Consider the following 23157-nt stretch of genomic DNA (forward strand, 5'->3'; position numbering starts at 1 on the left):
CAGCCAGATACTGATCCAAGCAAGTAAGATAATGCAGAAATGTTCCAGCGTATATTCCGACTGACAATATCAGGCTTACATATTCTGATGATTCTACTTTATAGTAGACAATACAGAGCACTGATCCCAGAATACTCAGCATGTTTACGAGGGTCATGTGGAGGGTGAGGTAGTCCGAGTGAGACATTCTGGAAGTAGAGCGTTGCACTCTCCACTGAAGGTAAAACTGGTAGAGGATGAAGACGAAGAGAGGAAATTGCAAGATATTCACGATGTTGTAAGAGAGAAAAACATAGATAATAGACTCGACTTTCATGCAGTCCAGGTTGTGGGGACTTGAATCATTCATTTCTGAAAAAAAAAGCTGTAAACATCTTGAGTAAAAGATTTGTCATGAAACCTACTTCCTGTTGAACAAATGTGCATTACATACCTTTAGAGGAGCAGTCACAAAAATATTTTCCACAGGTTTAAAAAAAAAAAAAAATGTTTTAAAACAAAGTCTCTTTTTATCAAGTCCCGGGTTTGGTTTGCAGCTGATGTAATTGTTGACAGCTTTTATTTAGTTTGATGGAAGGTTCAACAAATCTATTTGCATGGTACAATGTTTGCATCATCCAATAAGAACACAGTGAATTTGAGCCATTTTGCATTGAGTAGCTTTTGGATTAGTAAGTAAATCATATCAATTATTCTCCCTCTTTATGATTTCATTGACATGTAATGTTTAAAAGAATTTTAAATAAAAATATGTTTGATTAAATTTCATCTTTAGCTTCACTAATAATGCATTCTTCTTTGTATAACTATGATTGAAATAAAGCACGACTAAACAATGCTTTACAAAGTACTCTACCTCACTTATTTCTAAGATGAATTTAGGTTATTCACTGAATATAAACAAATTAAACTATATTTAGCCTTTTGTGCCGATTAAAAAAGAATATATATATGTCATATGGACCTGACCACTCACAAAACTTAAACCCGCAGGCAACTTCTGAGTCACCACAGTGTTTATAATTTGAACACAATAAAAAAAGTCAAACAGTGATCATAGATATTTATTGCAAAACATCAAACAGGATTGAATGAAAGTGAATGAAAAAAAAAGAATTAAAAAAGAAAAAAAGTTATGTAAAGAAGTTGATTTTAATGAATCATCACAATTAAACCTGAAAAGGTAAAAACACACATTGATTGTAAGAATTGTGAACTTGTATTTGTCTCATAACACTTCAAGTAATGTTCATGTTTTAAGAGTCTTGAGCAGAAACATGACAGGCAAGACCAGGTTGGAGGGGATGTTGAACCACCATTCAACTGCTGCCATGAAACACTTGCCCTCATTGTTCACCTTTGGTGTTAGAAGCATTGAAGTTAAGATCAGACCCCAAATAAACTTTGTTGACAAAACTCCCAGAATGATCAAGATTATGCAGAATGCCTTTTCCTTCGCCCGACTCTGCCCTCTGTCATCTTTCCCCCCTGGTTTGGGACGCTTCAGAGTCCAGAGAACAACCAAGCTGCCGGCTAGAATAGAACTCCAGATTAAAGTCAGTAACATGAGATCATATATCGACCCTGACCTTTTAACCAATTTAAACCAAACTGCACCTACGATACTAATGAACCAGACCAATAAAACACTGATGTGTCTCATCATGATTCCTTTCCTCTGTTTCAGGCTGATGTAGATGACAGGATGAACCACAGCCAGGTATTGATCCAAGCAAGTAAAAAAATGCAGAAATACTCCAGCGTACCAGGTGAATGTCATCATAGTAATGCCGTTCTTTGAAGGTTCCTTCTTTTCTTCATGGCTGACCAGACAGACGATTGATCCCAGAATATTGAACATGTTTATGAGGGTCATGTGGAGGGTGAGGTAGTCCGACTGAGGCATTCTGGAAGTAGAGCGTTGCACTCTCCACTGAAGGTAAAACTGGTAGAGGATGAAGGCGAAGAGAGGGAATTGCAAGACGTTCACAATGTTGAATTGAAGGAGGTTGGAAATGAACACTTCGGTTGAATAACAGTCATACGTTATGTTGGAAATAATCATTTCTGCAAAACACCAGGCAAGTTAAGAAAATGAAATTGTGATGAAATCTGACATTTATATTTTTTACATCTGATAATCAACTGAACATTTGAAAATGTAAAGTGAACGTCAGCAATCAGCACATTCATCTTCTTGGATTAAGTCATAAAACATGTTTTCTTTCTGTGAGTGTGTGGGCATACCTGCAGAGGAGTCTCAAAAGAAAGCGATGTTCTAACGAAGGGTTGACTCTTCACCGTATTACTTTTCACAGTATTTATGATGGAGCCGCACCTGTCAAAGGGTTTTGCTTGGTTTATTAACCTATGGTAGCTTTGCATAAACCTTTACTGTGTCTCAGCGTCACCTATTTGCAGTGTGCTTGAACATTCTACTTCATTTTACTGGGATGTCAATCAATTGTAAATTCATTCCCAGCTAAGGATTAGACGTTGGAATCAAATGTCAGCATTTATTTGCACAATATCTTGAATCCCAAGTTAGTTTTAGTGACTCATGTCATTTCATATTGATGCCATTCATTCAATATGTTTTCTTTACCATTCAAATGAGGAGGCACAAAGGAACACATGTCAGTCAAATTGCGCTGTTTGATAATTCATCCATTTTTGCAATTTTAAGAAACACTGGTGGATAGGTAAGAAAAAACAAAATGGATTTTGTGGAAAGATGATTAGGCATGGTGTAAAATATGTTGTGGTATTCTGTCTTCATATTTTGGTGTGTGTCTGAAGGTAAAACAAGTTTTGCCAACCCCTCTTAATAAAGTTATTTTACTTCTTCAGTTCCCACAGAATGATGCTGAATCATACATTTATTTTACAGTTACATATAATTTCTCTCTGCATCCCTCTACCCTTCCTTTTGCAAACACAAGCGTTTTTTTCTGAAATCAATAGTATGTGTTCTGGTAAAGAAAAACACAATTGGAACTTGTTTTCAAGTCCGGGGAAGAACATTTGTCCATCAGTCCATTTATCAATCCATCCATCCATCCATCCATCCATCCATCCATCCATCCATCCATCCATCCATCCATCCATCCATCCATCCATCCATCCATCCATCCATGCATCCATTTATCATCCATTCATCCATCCATCCATGCATCCATGCATCCATCCATCCATATACAGTATATATATATATGTATATATATATATATATGTATATATATATATATACAGTATAAACATAACCGAGAACTAGAAGGTGTGAGTGGTATATGTTTTTTTTTCTCCTACCTTATAATTCAGCAAAAACTATTAATTAAAAGTAAATACCAGGACAATAACAGGAGTAAAGAACTCAATTTTTGTCTTGCACAAAAATAATTTGCAAACAACTGAACAATTATTCTAGGAAAAATGAAACCGTATGTGTAAACTGTATGTTCCAGCATGGATATCAGGATGAAAAGGTTTGACACGCTGACTTATTTGCGTGTTTATTTTGTCAAGTGACCTGTTATCGTCACATCAAGACATCAAGTCTCTAAATATTCTGACATCCAGTGAGACCAAAACAAAGCTGCATCTAATCCTTCTGCTGTGAGCTGGTCACAAGAGGTGAGGCCTGTGTAAACACAGTGATCCCTCGGACAGCCCTTTCCCTCTGTCCACTAAAGACGCCGATGACCTCTTACTGAGAACATGATGAACATTGGTTGTGAAAGAAAGCACTGATTTACAGTTTAATAAATGCCATTGTTAATGATGTATATGAATATAATTGCATCTATTGAGTTTCTTCAATTTAAGATTATATTATAAAATGACAGATAAAATGACATAGGGACACTTCAAAATATTTTGTTTACTTGCTTTTTCCTATTCCTTTTTTTCTGGAACCCATCCCAGCTAGTTAGTGTGAAAATGAACGCTATAAATACAAAGAATACGTCTTAACTCCAGACCAACGCTTATCTTGCGTTGTAGAGCTAAAATATACCACCAGAGGGAGTCAGAGCATCATCAAAAGATGGCAGCAGCTTGAATATTTCGCAAATTATAATGAGAAAATATTATTATTATTCGGGTGAAATGGTTCAGATGTTATGTATTTAATTTTTTTAATAGTTTATTTACCTGATAACAACCTATTTTGACACACACACATCTACACTAAAGTCTTCACGCTCAATTTACCCAAGATTTTGCTCACATATAGAAGTTTTAAAGAGGGAATTTGTTATCAACAGAGCTCATTAAATTCAGCAGATTAAACTACTAATATTTGAAGAATGTGTTTTTATAATCTAGTGAACAGGCCCATCTTAGGTTGATCTCCTAAGAGGAAAACCAGGTGCTACTCCAAAACTCTCATGCTTAATCGTTCAAAGAAGCAGATGATAATATGTCAGTTGACAGGATACACAACCAATATACACATACAGCCATGTTGGGCTTGAAGTAAGTTTGTCCAAGTGATAATCAATCCCCATGAGATCTAGCAACATTAAATTTGTATTGCTGATGAAGATGACCCCATCTAAAGAATAAGGATCCACAGGGGCTTACTCAGTAAAAGGAAAGTCAAGAAACAAGAGCAAGCCAAGTCCACTGAGAGCTTAATAAATCAATATAACGACCTTAAAAGTTATTGATGATCTTGTCTTTTCAGCTCATGAATTGGAGCGAGAGAAATGATTTTCCAAAATAATTGCTGGTTTAAATCCTTACATGCGTGTTTATTTTGTCAAGTGACCTGTTATCGTCACATCAAGACATCAAGTCTCTAAATATTCTGACATCCAGTGAGACCAAAACAAAGCTGCATCTAATCCTTCTGCTGTGAGCTGGTCACAAGAGGTGAGGCCTGTGTAAACACAGTGATCCCTCGGACAGCCCTTTCCCTCTGTCCACTAAAGACGCCGATGACCTCTTACTGAGAACATGATGAACATTGGTTGTGAAAGAAAGCACTGATTTACAGTTTAATAAATGCCATTGTTAATGATGTATATGAATATAATTGCATCTATTGAGTTTCTTCAATTTAAGATTATATTATAAAATGACAGATAAAATGACATAGGGACACTTCAAAATATTTTGTTTACTTGCTTTTTCCTATTCCTTTTTTTCTGGAACCCATCCCAGCTAGTTAGTGTGAAAATGAACGCTATAAATACAAAGAATACGTCTTAACTCCAGACCAACGCTTATCTTGCGTTGTAGAGCTAAAATATACCACCAGAGGGAGTCAGAGCATCATCAAAAGATGGCAGCAGCTTGAATATTTCGCAAATTATAATGAGAAAATATTATTATTATTCGGGTGAAATGGTTCAGATGTTATGTATTTAATTTTTTTAATAGTTTATTTACCTGATAACAACCTATTTTGATTTAATATTTAATATTAAAACTTGATAAGCAGACTATTCAGTATTATCTTGATCTTTAAAGTGTATATACTTTTTTGAGTATTGTTTTGTTTGTTTAAGCGCTTTGTGACCCTGGTCTGGAAAAGCGCTATATAAATAAATATTACTTACTTACTTACTTACTATATAATTTGATATAAACGAAAACATTAAAAAAACTGTACTCCAAAAACGTAGAGGTCGTTTTTCTTCCTTTAGCTTGTTTTTTAATGTCCCATAAGCAACAGTTGATGAATGTTATATGATCCTCACGGTATTGATTCTTTGGCCCTGTAGCTCACAAGTCAACACAACAGGAAGAGAGAACAAACTAAATCCAAGCACAACTTATTAAAGCCTTAAGCAGCAGTGTAGCGCCATTTATTTTCAGCAAGTGCGATGATGTCATGAGATGAATTACCATTGGTAATAGATGGACGTGAGTGGTGTGCCGACAACAGCAACAAGAAGCAAGCGTCATATGGACTCCATACAAATGTGGACGTGTCATAAATACCTCAGAGGTATGAAAGAGTCATCAACTTCACGTATCGTGGATCCACATGCACCTTCTGAATGTACCCAATATGATTTGACAATGTATCCAACCACTAAGACACAGTAAAATACAGCCTATATGACAAGACAGGAGCCTGATTGTGTTTTTTAAATGAGGATAACTAAAGGCTTGTTAATTATTCTTTGTTTCATTTATGGATGCATGTTTGATTTAAATAATGAATACATTTTATATTCTCGAATGTGTTGGGATCAGCACAGGAGACTTTTTTCAGCATGCATGCAATCCAGCTAGGGTGCAAGATTTGGCACACTTTTAAGTTGTTTTATTTTGTCCGAAAAAACTTTAAATGGAACCTATTGCTTGCTTTAGTTTGACATCCGTGAATTTTAAAGCATTATTCCAAAGTTGGTTTAAATGTCATTGATTGTCCTGCGCTTCATTGTCGCAAATATATGAGTATATTGATTTACATGACATGATTCATATGACTACATGGAGCTTTAGTTATCATTTGATCAAGAACTAAAGCTCTCACACTTGCACGTTAAAACCTAATAACTAATGGCTTATTTTAGTTTACAAATGTTGTCTTCATGCCTTGTTATGTAAAGCAATTATTGTTTGAAGGTGAAACTAGTTCAGTAAACCCAGTATTCCAAAACCCCTCTTAATAACGTTATTTTACTTCTTCACTTCCAAAAGAATAATGCCGAATCGTGAATTTGTTTTACAGTTACATTTCATTTCTCTCTGCATCCGTCTACCCTTCCTTTTGTCAGAGCACCTGGACTTTCCATTCGTCTCTTCACGACGATGGTGTAATTGAATCAGGCGTCCCCTGGATACGGAGCGCACCGCACAGATCACAGTGGGAGAAGCAGTCGAGGCAGCTGGTGTCTGTATTATGATGGATCACACGGACACACACATGCAGGATCACACTGACACACACACATCTACACTAAAGTCTTCACGCTCAATTTACCCAAGATTTTGCTCACATATAGAAGTTTTAAAGAGGGAATTTGTTATCAACAGAGCTCATTAAATTCAGCAGATTAAACTACTAATATTTGAAGAATGTGTTTTTATAATCTAGTGAACAGGCCCATCTTAGGTTGATCTCCTAAGAGGAAAACCAGGTGCTACTCCAAAACTCTCATGCTTAATCGTTCAAAGAAGCAGATGATAATATGTCAGTTGACAGGATACACAACCAATATACACATACAGCCATGTTGGGCTTGAAGTAAGTTTGTCCAAGTGATAATCAATCCCCATGAGATCTAGCAACATTAAATTTGTATTGCTGATGAAGATGACCCCATCTAAAGAATAAGGATCCACAGGGGCTTACTCAGTAAAAGGAAAGTCAAGAAACAAGAGCAAGCCAAGTCCACTGAGAGCTTAATAAATCAATATAACGACCTTAAAAGTTATTGATGATCTTGTCTTTTCAGCTCATGAATTGGAGCGAGAGAAATGATTTTCCAAAATAATTGCTGGTTTAAATCCTTACATATCTGTGTAAAGATATTAGATGTATAAAACCTCTCTCTCACAAAGTTTTCACCTTCAGCCAGTAGCTTAAAAAAAACTCTGTTGCACTTTTAAATCTCCATCCACAGCGGCAATTAAAATCCACCAAAGTAAAATATCCTGAGGCCCCGTTAAGTAAGCGCAAATGCTTTGTAATACCCCCCACAGTCCATTCACAGTCGAGTGCTTCACCACCTTGTTGATGTCGCTCACTTGAGGAACCCTCCAGCCCTTCTACGATTTCATCGTGACAATCACTGGTCCACACATGGGAATCAAATGTATTTAAGTATATTTAAATATTGAAAAAAACTTTCATTAATGATTTTTATATTCATTTACTAGCGTTATTACAACTTTTAAATATCTGTTTGGAATCTACATTCTAAAGGCAAGTTTGGTGGACTATGTATGTATCTTTGTAATTAATAATTAAAAGTTGAATTGACCAGTTCGTAGAAAGTATTACTGAACCAATGTGGTCCTTGTTAAAGCTGGAACCACATAAGTTGTGTAGTGGCTAATATTAGCATCATCTATTTTATTAAAATATAAAAAAAAACTGTCAGTTCCAGAACAGAACTCTAAGGAAAATGTGAGGAAAGCGAGAAAGCATTTCCAGAGGGAGAATTGTGATCAGTCAACATGCATGACAGGATGTAAGACAACTAACAGATTAGATGGTTTTCAACATACAAGTCAGTCGATCAATAAAGCATCTGAGGAACACCTGTTAACTGTGAATACTTCAATTGATCTTGGTGCAATAAAGTCAATCACAGTCAACACGTATGTTGAGTAGACATGTGGTGAACAGGAAATATCCCTTCTTGTATTCTATTTGTAAGGAAAAAAGTAGATCTTATTTCCATTTTGACAAATTGCATGGTCTTTAGATTTGTTGATTTACTACCAAAAATCACTCTTTGGGAAGAGTTATGGAGAGCAGAGATCCATTAGTAGTTGTAACTCTGTTGGATCTTTGTGATCAACTTGATCCAGTGCTAGGACAACTAAATACCAGTTGTTTAGAATAAAAGAGGTGAACATCCAATATCAGGTTCTTCCAGGGGGAGGATTGGTGCTGCGCAAGGATCTCACGCACATCAACGAGTGAGGACGACGAGCTGAGAGAGCAGAAAAGCTGGAAGGAGAAGGAGAGAGAGAGAGGAGGAGACAGCAGGACGAAAGGAGGTGGAATTCCCGCGAGATACGAGGAGAAACAGACAGACAGAACCACCCAGCGGGAGAAGATCACCGCACATGAGGTGCGGAAGAAAAACACGGGACTAAGCGTTCATTTTGAGGACACCTTTTCTTATTTTCCCCTCGGAGACGAAGGATCTCCCACGAAGGTAAGAAGTCCCACACCTGGGACTGCGTGCTTTTGAGCAGGGATTTGGAGGAGGTAGTTTACCACCTGTACGCATCTAGAATTGATCCATTAAGTCCAGCGCGGACGTCAAGTCTTCCTCCACTATTTCCAAATGTTTACACGATCTTATCGATGGAAATGGAGAAGCTGGAGAATCTTCTTATTCATTTTTTTTTCAAACAAGTGATTCTTGTCTGTGGTGGTGTTTGGCAAACACGAGCGTTTGCTTCACATTTGATGGATCTTTTGGAAAGTGAGTCCTTCCCACATGACCTGTAGATATTGATGTGGACATTATTCTCTCCGCCTGTTCGTGGGATGTTCAGAGGGAAGGTCCAATGTGTGCTTTAATGTAGACTGCATCGAGTATTGCTGGAAAGTGTGCGTGCGCGCGTGCTTGGCTGAGGTGCGCATAAGGATACCGGGGCTCTGCGCGCATGTGCGTCCACGCGGATCACCACACTGCAGTTCTCTGAATATTTACATTGAATAAAAAGAAGAAGAAGAAATAAAAAGGATGACACGAGAGTGACCCAAAGGGTTTTCCGTGCACCGTTCTCAGTTGGGACTAAGAAGAAAAAGACACGGTTTAATGTCAGAGTTGACGTTAAGTTTAAAGCAGGGGTCAAGCTACAGCACGCACAACCTCCAGAGAGTCACGATGCTGCATCTGTAAGTGAATGTTTCACTAATATAAACAAACCAGTTGCAGGTTCGTTGTCCATAGAATGAATGAGTGCAGAGATCCAGAAGAGAAACAGACTATAGTATGAGCTGCTCTTTGATGGCTTGTTTTAAACATTAGCCTTACAACCTACACATTTGATGGGCGCTGTGTTCCACAGATGTGCTGAGTTGTCAGACCAGCAGGGGTCCTTCAGCTGCTGCTGCTTCCACTCTGTAGAGCCCTTGTATTGTATGATTATTTTACAACTACTCGTCTTTGAGTACAACAGTGTCTGCAGTACAAATTGATCAGACAAAATTATATTTGAATTGCCTCTTCTTGATTCACTCGTATCCTGGGTTGGGTTGCGGGGGCACTAGGGAGGCCCAGATTTCCCACTCCTGATCAACATTGACCAGCTTTTCATGGGTCACCAGCGTATTCTGCCCCCCCATGGTCTCTTAACATTTTAAACATCGTTGCTAATGATGAGTTAAATGGGAAAGCTAGCTGGCAGTAGAGCTCCAGAACTTTCTCCAACAATACAGACATGAAATAAGTTTTTCTTTGATTGGTTAATATTGTACAAACATGTCTCGATTGAGGTGCTTATTCAGAACACCCCCAACATTTATTCAATGCTTATTTGTTAACCAGTAATCAGTTCTATATATCATTTTTGATGTATTGCTGAAGAGACAATTTAGGTTACACTTTGCTATTTATTATTATTACAATCTTGCAACGTAACAAGTGAAGATATTCAAGACGCACCATCTAAAAGTTCCTATCGCTCATGAACTTTAATCTTTACATGATTGTGACTCATTATGAGAACGATAAGATATAAATGTAGAATTGAGAAAATGTGCTTCGTAAGATTTGGAGTTTTTGCACTGCACATGTACAAAGATTAACAAAAAATAATTTAACCTTAAGCATAAGTTAAGAAGATGATATAGCATGTTTTAAACAGTTTTTTTCATGGTGAGATTTCTCTTTTAGAATCACTGAATCAATGAAGCAGAACGCGGTCACAGTTTCTCATTACACTTATAATTTGTCACTTTATCTTAGATTTTTATTTAAACAAGAAGCAGAAACAATCTATAATATTACATGGACGACCTCTTAAAGTTGACAGCATCGTCACTCATGATTATTCTGCCTTCATTTGAGGAGAGAAGCCGAATCTTTACCAGGTCACGTTAGAGCCATATAGTCAAGATCTAACATGATATTTCTGACACACTTTTGGCAACTCCAAAATTCACTCTTGTGGTGTTGATTGTGTAACAGATAACAGGTCAACTCTCCATATCTTTTTTTTATTTTCCTGTCCTTCATTCATCTCCGGTCTCAGCTGCAGATGATCTCAGGAGCACTGTGAATACTGGAAGCCACAAGAATCATCACAGGCTGTTGTCACAGAAACTTGAAGTGTTTTTAGGATGTTTTAACATCAAGAAAATGAAGGGTTGCAGTGAAATACCTAAAGAATGCTGATGTCAACGGGTCCTACATGAGTGGGCATCAGATGGACAAGGATTCAATGATCCTGGTCAGAGCCGCAGCGATGGACTCATCTGGACTCTGCTTCTGTGTGTGTGTTGTTTTTGAATAGCTTTTAGCAGCAACATTCATGCTCAAAGGACGTCCTGCTGTGTGCATTACAACAAGGCTATTTAGGTTGAGGGTTCAATTCTTTGTTGCCCATATATATATATTTATATATTGCCAATAATTATAGTATATGTTGCCCTATTGAACACAAAGGATCAATAGTGTTTAACGATCAATGCTGCGTGTAAAGAAAGGATGATTCATAGCTTTTAAATTGACACAAAACCGCACACTTGTAAACAATGAGTGTACCACTGACTATTCGGCTGCTTTTGCCTTCGGCTATCTTCAAACATGCTCATTGATGAAGGCTGTTCTTTTTTGTACCATCGTATCCAAAAAAACATTTTTGTTTTCCGCTGACGTCAAGTTTTATTGACTGAGACCTGCGGGGGTGAATGTTTTTAAACTCCACCCCTCTTCATTCTAGTTCACATCTGCTTGCCCCATTCTCCTCCTCTCATTTTTATTTTATTTTCTAGGTAGCGATGGGTGATTGTCTTGTGCAGCCGTGTGAAACGGTGGAAGTGCATCCCTTCGCTCCAGTGAACTCTCGGTCTTGATTTTCGACCATCTTCTTTTTCATCTTTCTGTGATTACCCTATTTGACACGGAATTTCATGTTTGAAACAATCCCTGTAATAGTTCAACATGCTCTGAAATAGGTTCCATCATTTCTTATTTAAGGTTTTCACTTTTTCTGCTTTATTTAATCATTCTTTGCCCTTGGTTTGTTGTTCCTTAATTCGCCTCCTCCAGCCTTTCTTCACATTTCCTCCAAGCATCCGCGCTGGCTGCACTCCACATTAGTCTCATTCCTCTCATGCACCTTCTCTCTTCTTCTCTCATCCCTCTCTGATCTTCTATTTTGGTTCCGATTCCACCTCTTGCTGTATCTCCTCCTCCTACATCTACTGTTCGGCCTCACCTCCTCCTCCTCATCTTTTTTTTTACATGAACTAGCTCTTCTCTTCTGTTTGAACACTCACCAGGCTGCTGATAGGATCCAGAGAACATTTAAATATACTGTTCAGGAAACTTTCAAAACAGGATTTCAACACTGGAAATATATTTCCGTTGTATGGCCTCAGAAACTTGTCTTTCCGAGGATGTGGACTTTGAAATAATGAGGTGCAGCTCCCCCCTTTAATTCGAAACCTCCACTGGAAAAGGATGAAGTATTACAAGCAAGGATTGTGATCTTGCTAGGGATTATCTGATTCCATACTATGGGTCGGTATCTGGTCGGATATGAACAAAATCCTCCATAAGCCTAATCTATAACTTTTCATCCAGTAAAGAAGCGGCTACCGCCTATAATTCGCTGATCGTTTACTATTAAATGAAACCTTAAATCAAAGGTTTAAAAGCAAAAAATACTACACGGGACACAAACCGTGACTATGTAACATTTTGTTATGCACTGTGTGATTGATTTTTGGATTGGTATTGTGGTTGATATTCAAGGCTGTGATGTTGGTATTAGTCCTGAAAAAGTCATATCAAGCCTTAACCTTGGATCCTGTATCAGTTGAAGTTGTCCAAGTATATGGTGTTCTTGATCCAGTCAGTCAGTGCGACATCTTGAGGTCATGAGGATCCTGGATCGCAGTGTCGTAGCGAGGAAAGATGACGGAGAGACTTAGCATTTGACTTCAGGTTAATCCTTGTTCCAACCCTTGCTCAGTGACACAAGCAATGACTCCAAGGGTTACTCTCAGCCTGCAGTGCAAGAAAACAGCGTAGGCTGCACTTCTGGTACATCCAGGTCAACCCGAAGTGTTCCACAGAAAAGTTAAAGGACATTCTTAAGGTGGTCTGGGGAGTTCTTTCCTGAGAACCAGACCTCTTTGAAGCAAGCTTTATTGTTTATCTTTGAATGGTTAAATAGCCAGACCTCTAAACCGTTTCTTAAAATGTGTTTAATCTCTTTTTAGCAAAAATTAGTCCTAAAGTCAAAATAACTTAGATCCATCACAATATGCTTTAAAGAGTTAATTCATTTCTTGCAAACGTTTAAGACTTTTCTGAATTTTGTGCTTTGGTGCTGAAAATAAAAAGTTCATCCATGACACCAGATCAGAGGTGAATTCACCAGATACTAGGAGGTCAAGCTGATCAAGTATTAACCTATTCTGAAATGATGAACCTTTTATTGCGCCTCTAATGATCTGATCAACTGAGTCCAAATGACTCTCTGAGGAGTGAACTAGACTTCAAATGATTCCCTCATTCCCTGATGGAAAAATGAAATACAGGGTACACATGTACAAGCATGTACTTTATTGTATCATAAATACATGTAATGACTGAAAACATGATTATTTCCTACGATAGAGTCGAACACATTATAGCCTTGAAGCTCATTCATCTTGTCGAGACGTATATGTGAAAATGAATAAGCGTATTCACCAGAGGCTGCTATTGTGTAGATAACATGATCACGTCGAGGACCCACTTTATCTCACATGTTTAATATGTTACCTGAACTCTGGTGGTGGAAAAAAGTCTTAGTCTCTGTTACAAAGCTTTTCATGTACAGATGTTTAATCAAATAGAGGAGATTATTTAATTTATCATTAAAAAAATCATTGAAAAACAAAGAAATCACCAAATTATTTTTTTTCCTCTTCTAGATATTTTAATTTGTAATTGATAAAAACAAACAAAAAACAAATAGTAGTATTTAATAAAAGTACTTATACTACTTTAATGAGTATTATTTTTCCAACTAATAATGTACTTGATGCTAGCAGCTAGCTTAAAACAGGTAAACGCAGCTAGCTCCAACTATAGTAGCATGCTAGCTGAAGCTAATAACAAGATTACCAACATGCCAGTCAGACTAACATCAGATGACAATCCGTTTAATATATTAAGGTAGAAGATCGGAAGCGTTATTAACCTGTCGGTATGAATCATGAGGAGTGGACTGTCTGCCACTCACTTATATTAAAACCATAACAAATGAATATATTGAATCCAGATACCGCATTTCAGTACTGATACCTTCAGTATCAACATTATTGACATCCTAAAGAAAATACAATCACCGAGACCAATCTGAGGTGAATATTTTTAAATTATTAAAAAGCCATGACGGATTTTAGGAATTCAAGAAGTCTTTTAGATGTTTTTTGATTTGTTTCTATTTGCTAAAGACACCTGTTGAAAAAGAAAACATATAGCTTAAAGTCATCTATGTACATCTCAAGTCTACAAGTATAGCTCTACCAAAATCCATGTTGATATAATGAAGCATCTTGTTTGAAAGGTTGGATGGTTTGTTATAAAGCTATGTTGATGTTGAATAGAGATTCATAAAGACTGAATGAAGTCTAATTTTATAAAAATATGAATATGAGGGAAGCCTAATGTGGATTTTGTTTATACGCTTATGTCTGCTTGATTTATTATGAGCTGTCTGTTCATCAAATATTAATTCAGAGCGCAACTAAGACGGTGGTTTATTGATTGACTTTGACGTCATATCGAAGATGCTTACTCTAACCGGGCAAGGATCCAATTTAATCTGACGTGCTTTTTTTTTTTCTGAAAATACATTTAATTTTTGGATCTGATCTCCAGTAAACAACCCCACAACTCCAGTGAGGATTTAAGTCAGGGATGATGTCGACGGTCATATTGTTTGCTCCCCATGGATGTTGTGACCAGAATCATCAGTGCGGTTACTGCCAGAACACATTAGCTAATTAAATATTTTATCAGGAAACAAAGACTTCCTGGTCTTAAGTGAGGTCACTTTAGCCATGACGCCTTTAGTAACATCATTGCTTTTGGTCCAGCAGCTAAACCAGCAATTTAAATGCATGACATGTTCTGTTTCGACTCTTCTCAGTAAAGCCCTCTCGTCAATTAAGAGACAAATCAAACGGCAGCACCAAACACCCAGCTGTGGATGTTAAAGTGGAACAATATGATGGTGAGATGACGGCGAGGTTTTTCTCTTCACACTTAGACGGTCAAGCTGCTTCTTTGACAGATCACTTAAGGTTGCCATTGATTGCCAATTTTTCGTATGTGCTTTTATTGTTTTATTTTGACGACACTAGTGTTTTTCCGTTGTGCAAATAAAGCTAATGGACTAGTAATAAAACAGTCTATTTTCTTATTTTCAGGGTCCCACTTTAAATTTAGAGCAGTTTACATAAATGAGATTCAGGATATGATTCATCTGAAATGACAAATCTATTCCAAACCAGCGACTTCAGCCTTTTTTTTTTTTTCAATTATCTGATAGAAGTCAGTGTCAGGGCTCAGCAGTAATGAGAGTAATAAGATATATCAGTGTCATAAACTCACGGTAGAAGATAATATCAGTTAAGACTTCCACTCACGTGTTAAATTAAATATTCCAACAGGATATTGATCCTCTAAATTGCTCCCAGGAATCTATGAACATCAAATGTTGTCAAAAAATATTTTCATGGAGGAATCGCAATTATATCTGCTATGATAAATCCATTTATGAACGACTATTTCTCCTGACACGACCTTACTGGCTTCCATGTACTACGTTATAAGAAAAATAACACGATGATGGCTTTCCTTCTGTGACAGACTTCCTGGTCAATCAAAACAATTTTTTAAAATTGCATATTCTATACATTTTAGACTGACGTGACGGGTATATGTTGATCCCAATTGATGACGGCCTTACATACATTAAGAGATAATTAAACTGTATTTTAAAATACAATGTCAAACACATTGACAGTACGCACTCTAACTGTGAATCAGAACTTAACTGGCTGAGCCTCTCATGCATGTTGTTTGGTACAGTTTAGGCCCTAAATAATAGTGACTGAAAAAGTAAAAAGAACATACATAATATGACTTGTGGGTATGACATGTGCAACCTTGTGCGTCACAACCACACGGTTTATTAACAAGTTCATTGACTGTTAACCTGAAGTATGAATTTCCTGTTATACCGTGAAACAAGATCAGGACTTTGAGTCAGTCACCCTCACCACGCTCATAAGTAAGTTTCTTCCACTAGTATATTAAAATAATAAATCCAATACTGAAGTAGTATGAAGAAAACTCACTAACAGCAAGTTCCCTTCAGCATCATAAATGAACATGAACATTGACCTTACAAGGGCAGGAAAACCTCTGGTTCACTGACCAACTACAGGATTTTTCATGTCTTCTTCACTTCAATACTGATCATATTGTTATTTTTAAAAATTAACTAAAATCACATGTGACGCCTGATCCACAGGATTTAAAATAGTGTCAGAATACTGTAACTACAGTAGCGTCAATTCTCTTTTTCGCTGTGACAAATGTAAGCAAGTAAATAATACTTTAAATGCAAATATTTTCTCCTACTTACTGCTGTAAACAAGTTCAGTGGTCACATGACTCTCACATATTCTAGGTACATAAGGCTACGTAGTGAAGAACATAATTAATATGATATTTATATGATTCTAGTACATGAGTCAAAGTATTATATTTTGTTGCTTTTATTCATTGCATTATCGTCTATTGTATTCCTTACACACGAATGATAGATAAATAGATGGATACTTTATTGATCCCCGAAGGAGAAATTTTGCTCTCTGCTTGACTAAATCCATGTTTATTCAGTCATTGATGGTCAGAATTTATAAAAAATAAAATAATCTTAAGTACAGATAAATGAATAAAACCATATTTAATTCAAAAATATGTCTTTTTCATGTTGAACTGAAATTCTCAAATGGTGGAATTCATATTTGTAATGAAGGCACGTTCTCTTATGCACCAGTTGAATTGAGAAGGTGACTTGCTAATGTCCGCTATTTTCCATCTGACCAAATCCTTATAGTCCAGATTTGCATGTTTAATCCAAATACACAAGCACAATAGTTGACTCATAGAGGAACCAGCAGCAAAACAATACGCAGCTTGTTGTTGCAATGAAGCAATTTATTTTCACCCGAATGTGCAGACAGCCATGGTTTGACGAACAATAGGCTCTGAGCCGTTACATGCACACAGCAATTAGGTTCAGATAATAGTCGGAATACAGTATAGAAAGAAGGGCAGATTTTTTATCTTTATTTATGCTTAGTGATTCATTCATGTTTCATCAGTTTTGCTATTTTTTTGGTCAATAAAAACCAAAACATATTTTGGTTTTCAACTATACACTGCTATCAGATTAAATACAGATTGACAGTTCGAAAATATAAATCTATAATATGTTTATTATGTTGAGTCATCTGAGTCTGTTCAGTAATGAATGAAATTGAGCAGATTCAGGTAGAGCTGTCCGTGGTGCTGAAATGTGAGACAGCGCATGTTCCCAATGATGTGTCATAGACATTGTTTATCATATGGTTCAGCTTATTTAAAAAGCTTTGCAGCATTATTGTGAAAGGGAAAAAAAAGCGTGTATTTTAGCTGTATATTGTTTTTAATTGTTAAAGCGTTTGTGACCCTGGTCTAGAAAGGCGCTAAATTAACCTTTAATTTACTTAGTTACAGAGTAAATATAATTAAAATGCTTCTGATGTGGTTTTTAAGGCACGGATAGAAAAATCGATCTTTCATAGGTCAGTAAAAAAACATAATAATCGATTATAATCAATATTATAATCTATGGCTACCATGCAAATCTCATATTAACAAGAATAATAAATCAAAAATGGTGTGCTTTATTCCTCTTTTATTGTATCAAATTTTGACAACAAAATGATAATTAATTGTCGTTGAATTATAATTAAAAATTGAGTAAATAGCTCAACCAGTTTGATTAAGACCAACAATGTTACCAACCAGTAAAATGATACAATAATATAAAAAAAAAGTCATTTTTTTCTGTGAAACTCTGCTTTTTGGAACATACACAAGCAAAATATGTGAAGTCCAGCAGAGAATTATTTCAAAACTCTTGTTCTGTTCTGTTCAGGTGATGAAAGCTGCTCTACTCTCTTGTACGTTGTACAAATCTGTATTGATGTGCTGCTTTTGAAGCAGCTCATTAAGTTTTACAGAGATAATGAAGCTTGGAAACGATGAATGATGCTTCTCCTTTTGATGTAGCAGCGGCCACTACTGTTTTAAAAGTGAGTGACAGCGGTTTAAGATATGAATAATGAGGATAAGCCGGGGGAATGCTGTTGATTTAGGAGGTTGGAAGTCTGTGCCTGGTGCTGGTTCCCAAGCAGCAGCAGCAGCAGCAGCATCAGCAGCAGCAGCAGCAGAGATTTTACGCTACACTGCTCCCCCTGAAACAATATTCTGATTCCACAGTTTTCACAGTTAAAGTTGTGGCAAAGATAGTACTTAATTAATGGAGATGTTTGTCAGAAGTCATTTAAGATCAGATAGTTCTTATTGTACTGAAGATGAATCAGGAAAAAGAGAAATCGTTTTTTTTCTCTCGGATCACTCAGCTGCACTGCAGCTCCTCATGCTACTCTCAGTGATGTCATTCTGCACTTTCCTTCGGTCGTTATGCGTCACCTCAAAGTACCAGCGTGGGTTATTAGACTCTCTTCTATATGACATTAGCCTCCTCCGACTGTTCTTGCTTTTAATCTTTGCACTGCATCTCATTTCTGGTGTCCTCTTCCTGTCATTTGTCCCTTTTAATAGAGATTCAAAATGATCCTTCAGTTGGATGAGAGCATATGTTGTTCTCAATTGCTCACATTATGATTGGCTCTACATGGCTTGATGACTGACTGGTGAATGTAGAGAATGATCGATGCGCTCATTACCCACATGGTCTTTGCCGTGTGATGTACGGCCACGGCGAGGAAGGAAGTAATGGTTCTATTCATTGTGGACGAGCTGTGGTGTAGCGGGAGAGACCGGTGCTGGAAAGAGCAACATCGATCAGAATGCAAAAATGAAGCAGAAATAAAGACACGCAAATGTTTCCTTAACAGGAAGCTATTAATCTAAAACTACAATAAGAGTTGTGTATTGCTATATACAAAAGTACTATAACATTTAACCATCATTTTGACTATTTCTTTTCTTGAATTATCCTAAACTTCATTTATTTTTTCTACTCTATATGTAGTACATTTTTAGATTTCAATACATTTATTAAGAATTTATTTAAGCTAAATGTATTTAGATACAAATCCTTTAACCACTGTTTAATAACTCATCTATCTTATTAAGTATATATCTATGATCGTATGAAATGTCACACAAAAAAGTGCATTCAACAAAAAGCTACATTACTTGTTTTTATTGTTCATTTCTCGATATTTGATGAAACTCATTTTATACTAAGATAAAAATATACACTCATGATATATACTATTATACAGCTACCTAACAATAGTCTTTGTTGCGAGTTCTCTCATAAATTCTCCTTCCACGTTCTTTTCTCTCACCGCCCGTCACCTTTCCAAGTGTGTGTGCATGTGTGTGTTCGATTCCTGTCTCATCATTTCCCATCATGCTTGCTACAGCTCTGCCCCCCCCCCACTGCCACTACTCACACACTGTTCTCTGCCCTGCTGTCTCCGGCTCACTCTCTGGAGAATAGGATTAAGTTCACTCTGAGTGTTAATGGAAAGGTTCACTTACCTTTAGGTGACAACAACAAATTGGACAGAAGATAAGCAGGTGATCTATTAGTGACTGTTAGTGACTAGTGATCTTTTGTCATTGATGGGGGCTGGTTTTGTGCCTTCAGTCTCTCTAGAAATGTCTTTCAGCTTTTCTGGGATAAAACATGGGTGTTCACGAGTCAAGCGGTTTGTCCAGGGTCTGCCCCGAGGTCTCCTCCCAGTTGGTATGCCTGGATGACTTGGCGAGGGATTTGAGGGTTTGATTCTTATCAAGGAAAAAATAAAAGATTAAACATGTTCAAATTCCTTTCTATATAAAAAAAATTGATCTTTTCTTCCTCAACACTATTCTTGTGGGAAGTCCTTCACATGACGATTTTGGTAGCAACTCACAGATTTGCAGACTTCTTTTTGGACTTAGGGAGGGAAACTTGAGTGCAAAGCAGAAACCGAGCAACGTTCCCTTTTCACCCAAAGCTTCCTCTAGCGTGACTCATACTGTGGCTCTTCTCTTTATGAGGCTGCAGCAGGAACACACGCTGGTGTTACAGGTCCCATAAGAAAGGGCGAATTAAAGTGGTATTGCAGCTGTCAGTCAAATTTACGCTCACTTATTATGGTTCCAGACTGTTGGCAAATAAAATTCTACCTCTGTTTCACCTTCATGTGGTATGTCTGTAGAACAGAGAACGCTATGAGAGAAGGATTTACAACCAAAGAAACAGGAAGTATGCTTGTATATGTGTTGTTCTTATTACTGATAAAATGTACAATTAACTTCAGTAAAGATCAAATAATGTTCAAGGCTTAGATTTGTTTTTTGAACTACTCAAGGTTGATTAATAATATTATTCTACACTTCAATTAATACACTGTAAATGTACTGATAGTACTGTGTGAACATTTATTTTCAGGCCTTTTCTTTGTTGGTTCCAAAGATGATTTAAAATGATGAGTGTGAGTGATTGTCATATAATCTTGGACGATGACCTGTACATGCCGAACATCTCACCCAGTTCATACAAAGATCTGGGCCTTGAAATCGCAGCCTGCACTCCAGGAAATAGTCATAGATATTATAACAAGTGCAGTGGAAGTCGACACAGTCTTTCAATTTTAAAAGCATGGTAAATATGAGCCTCGGTTTGTTGTTCTCCCTTCAAAAATATATATTTTCAGCCTTTAGACTAGCATTTTATTTACCCCCAAAAAGCAATAAAATAGAAATAAGATAAAGTCAAAGTAGTTGTCTGTGAGTAAGAAGAGGCTCTCGCTTCAGAAGAAGCTCCATTTGCAGTTTCACTGTACCAACCGTGTGTACTTAGACTTGCGTGGCTGCATCTTTGAGATAAGAGCATGTTCCTAGCAGGATCAACAAGGTCCTCTTACCATATTTGTCAAAGCGTGGCTGTTGTTTGATGGAGAAAAGGCTTAAAGAAACAAGGTTTGAAATGAGGATTTTATTAATTAAACTAGACAAAAGTGTTCCTTACTTTAAGTTCAACAAGCTAATGTGTTCTCACAGAAGGCTGATTTATAAAAAAGTTTAAACAGTTTCACCAAGTAAGAAAACCTTAGAAAAACAACAACTTAAACATTTTGTCCACGTTTTAGTCTCATCTTTTTCCTGCTGCAATAATCATATAACATTTTAAAGATCGAAAAGAAGCACTAAGAAGAACAGTTATGAATATTTTAAAGACCTTTCATTTCCACCAAACAAAATGTGTTCCTGTGTTGTTGTTAATGTTGTTCCTGAAGATACAATATCATTAATATTGTTATTATGTTTCTCAATGATTTTTGTTCATTATTTCATGGTTCAGTTAATTGTGGCGTATCTTATTGAGGATGTAATGTTCAGCTAAACATACTGAGTGTCCTGAAGAGGTCTTTAAAAGTGTATTGAAAAGGTTCCTCGTGAGCATCCTAGACACAAACAGTGATGGTAATTGTTGTTTTGTCTCATCACTTTCGCTCTTGTATTGATGTTCTTCCCTTATCTTAATCTCGCTGGATCAACATCTGCTGTTTACTCAAACCGCTGACTTGAGAATCCTGCTTGTCCCTCTGCGACGGCCGCATAAAGTGAACAGCATCTTTCCTCAGATTGGATTAGATGAAAGTTTATTGATCCCTGAGGAACAACCGGGTTGTTGTGGGAGCAGCAGTAATGGGATTGAGGATGAGATAGAAAAAAAAAACAACAACAGAATTAAGCACTCAAACTGAATGTATAGTGATCGATATTGGCTGGACTGAGAAATAAATATGAAGCAATTTCTGATGCGACTTTTTAAAAGTCATTTTGAGGACTTTTCCTTTTTCTTCCTTTTCGCAATTTTAACCATCTGAACGACACACACTTTGATAATGTAAAGTTTTACAATAGCTTGCAATAAAACACTGGAAGGTGGGTCACATATGAAACTTGGTTTGGCGATATTGCATTTCTTGTTTTTTAGTGCGTTTGAAGGTGCAGGACATGAGCTAGGACTGCTGGTATTAGTGTGTTAATCCCGTTGTTGATAAAGTTGTATCCACCAGTGGCGGCTAGTGAAAAATATGCTAGGTTTCCAGTACATTTCCCTGCCTATACCATTGAAAGAATCAGTCGAAAAAAAAAAAAACTTAGACAATATAAATTACATTAAGAAATCAATACTAAGAAAGCTAATGATGAATAATAATGTGTATCTTGCTGTATTATGATACAAATTAAATACTACTAATGACATACATCATACAAAATAAATACAAAGTAAAACTAATATTTATCAGAACATCGGTGTCAACCCTCTCCTCACAAACAGACAAAAAAACTATCAGTTTGAAGAGTTCATCGAACATGCAAAATAGTTACGGTTGAAGAATATTTTCAAACTAAAAGAGATACAAATGTTGGTTTCCTCATTTATTCCGATTACTAAAGAACATATATTTCACCAAGTGGTGTCATTTCAGTGTTTTATAATATATTCTGCTTAATATTGGTAATTTGCCCAGTAGGGAACAGAACCTTATATTGATTAATGTTGTATTTGGCCTTCACTGCGCGCTAACGCAATTCAAGTTTAATGGTGAAATTATTCCGCGGCAGGTCTCAAGGCAGCCACCTGAAATTGTTTAACAGCTCGCCGGCATATTGTGAGAATTAGTGTTGCACTCATTGTGTGTGAGCTGTGCTGGTACACTTAGGTGTTTTATTGTGCGATAAGTGTTTGCGTTGATGCTCTTACTCAGTTTATCTCAGCGTGAATCAGCCTAGAGAGATGAGGATGTTTTTTTTTCTTTCAAGTAACACCTGATACCTGTACGTCAGACTGCCGGTTGTGAAAATACGAAATATGCTGCGTCAACAAAAGTATAGACGAAATCCAATCAGAAGCAGAATCAGAAAACATTTGTTGTAAACACAACACTGACATTTATTGTGGTGGTTGTACAGC

General features: G+C 36.8%; 1 protein-coding gene across 1 annotated transcript in view; it reads left to right on the forward strand.

Moving 5' to 3' along the window:
• Positions 1-8768: 8768 nt before the first annotated feature.
• Positions 8769-23157, forward strand: part of trpc5a (transient receptor potential cation channel, subfamily C, member 5a) — an 83963-nt gene continuing 69574 nt past the window's right edge. Inside the window, exon 1 of the mRNA XM_087789667.1 lies at positions 8769-8849. The gene's annotated coding sequence lies outside the window, so the exon portion shown is untranslated. The remainder of the gene's footprint in view (positions 8850-23157) is intronic.

Source organism: Callionymus lyra, chromosome 4 (assembly GCF_982586985.1).
Source record: "Callionymus lyra chromosome 4, fCalLyr1.hap1.1, whole genome shotgun sequence".
Classification (NCBI taxonomy): Eukaryota; Metazoa; Chordata; class Actinopteri; order Syngnathiformes; family Callionymidae; genus Callionymus; species Callionymus lyra.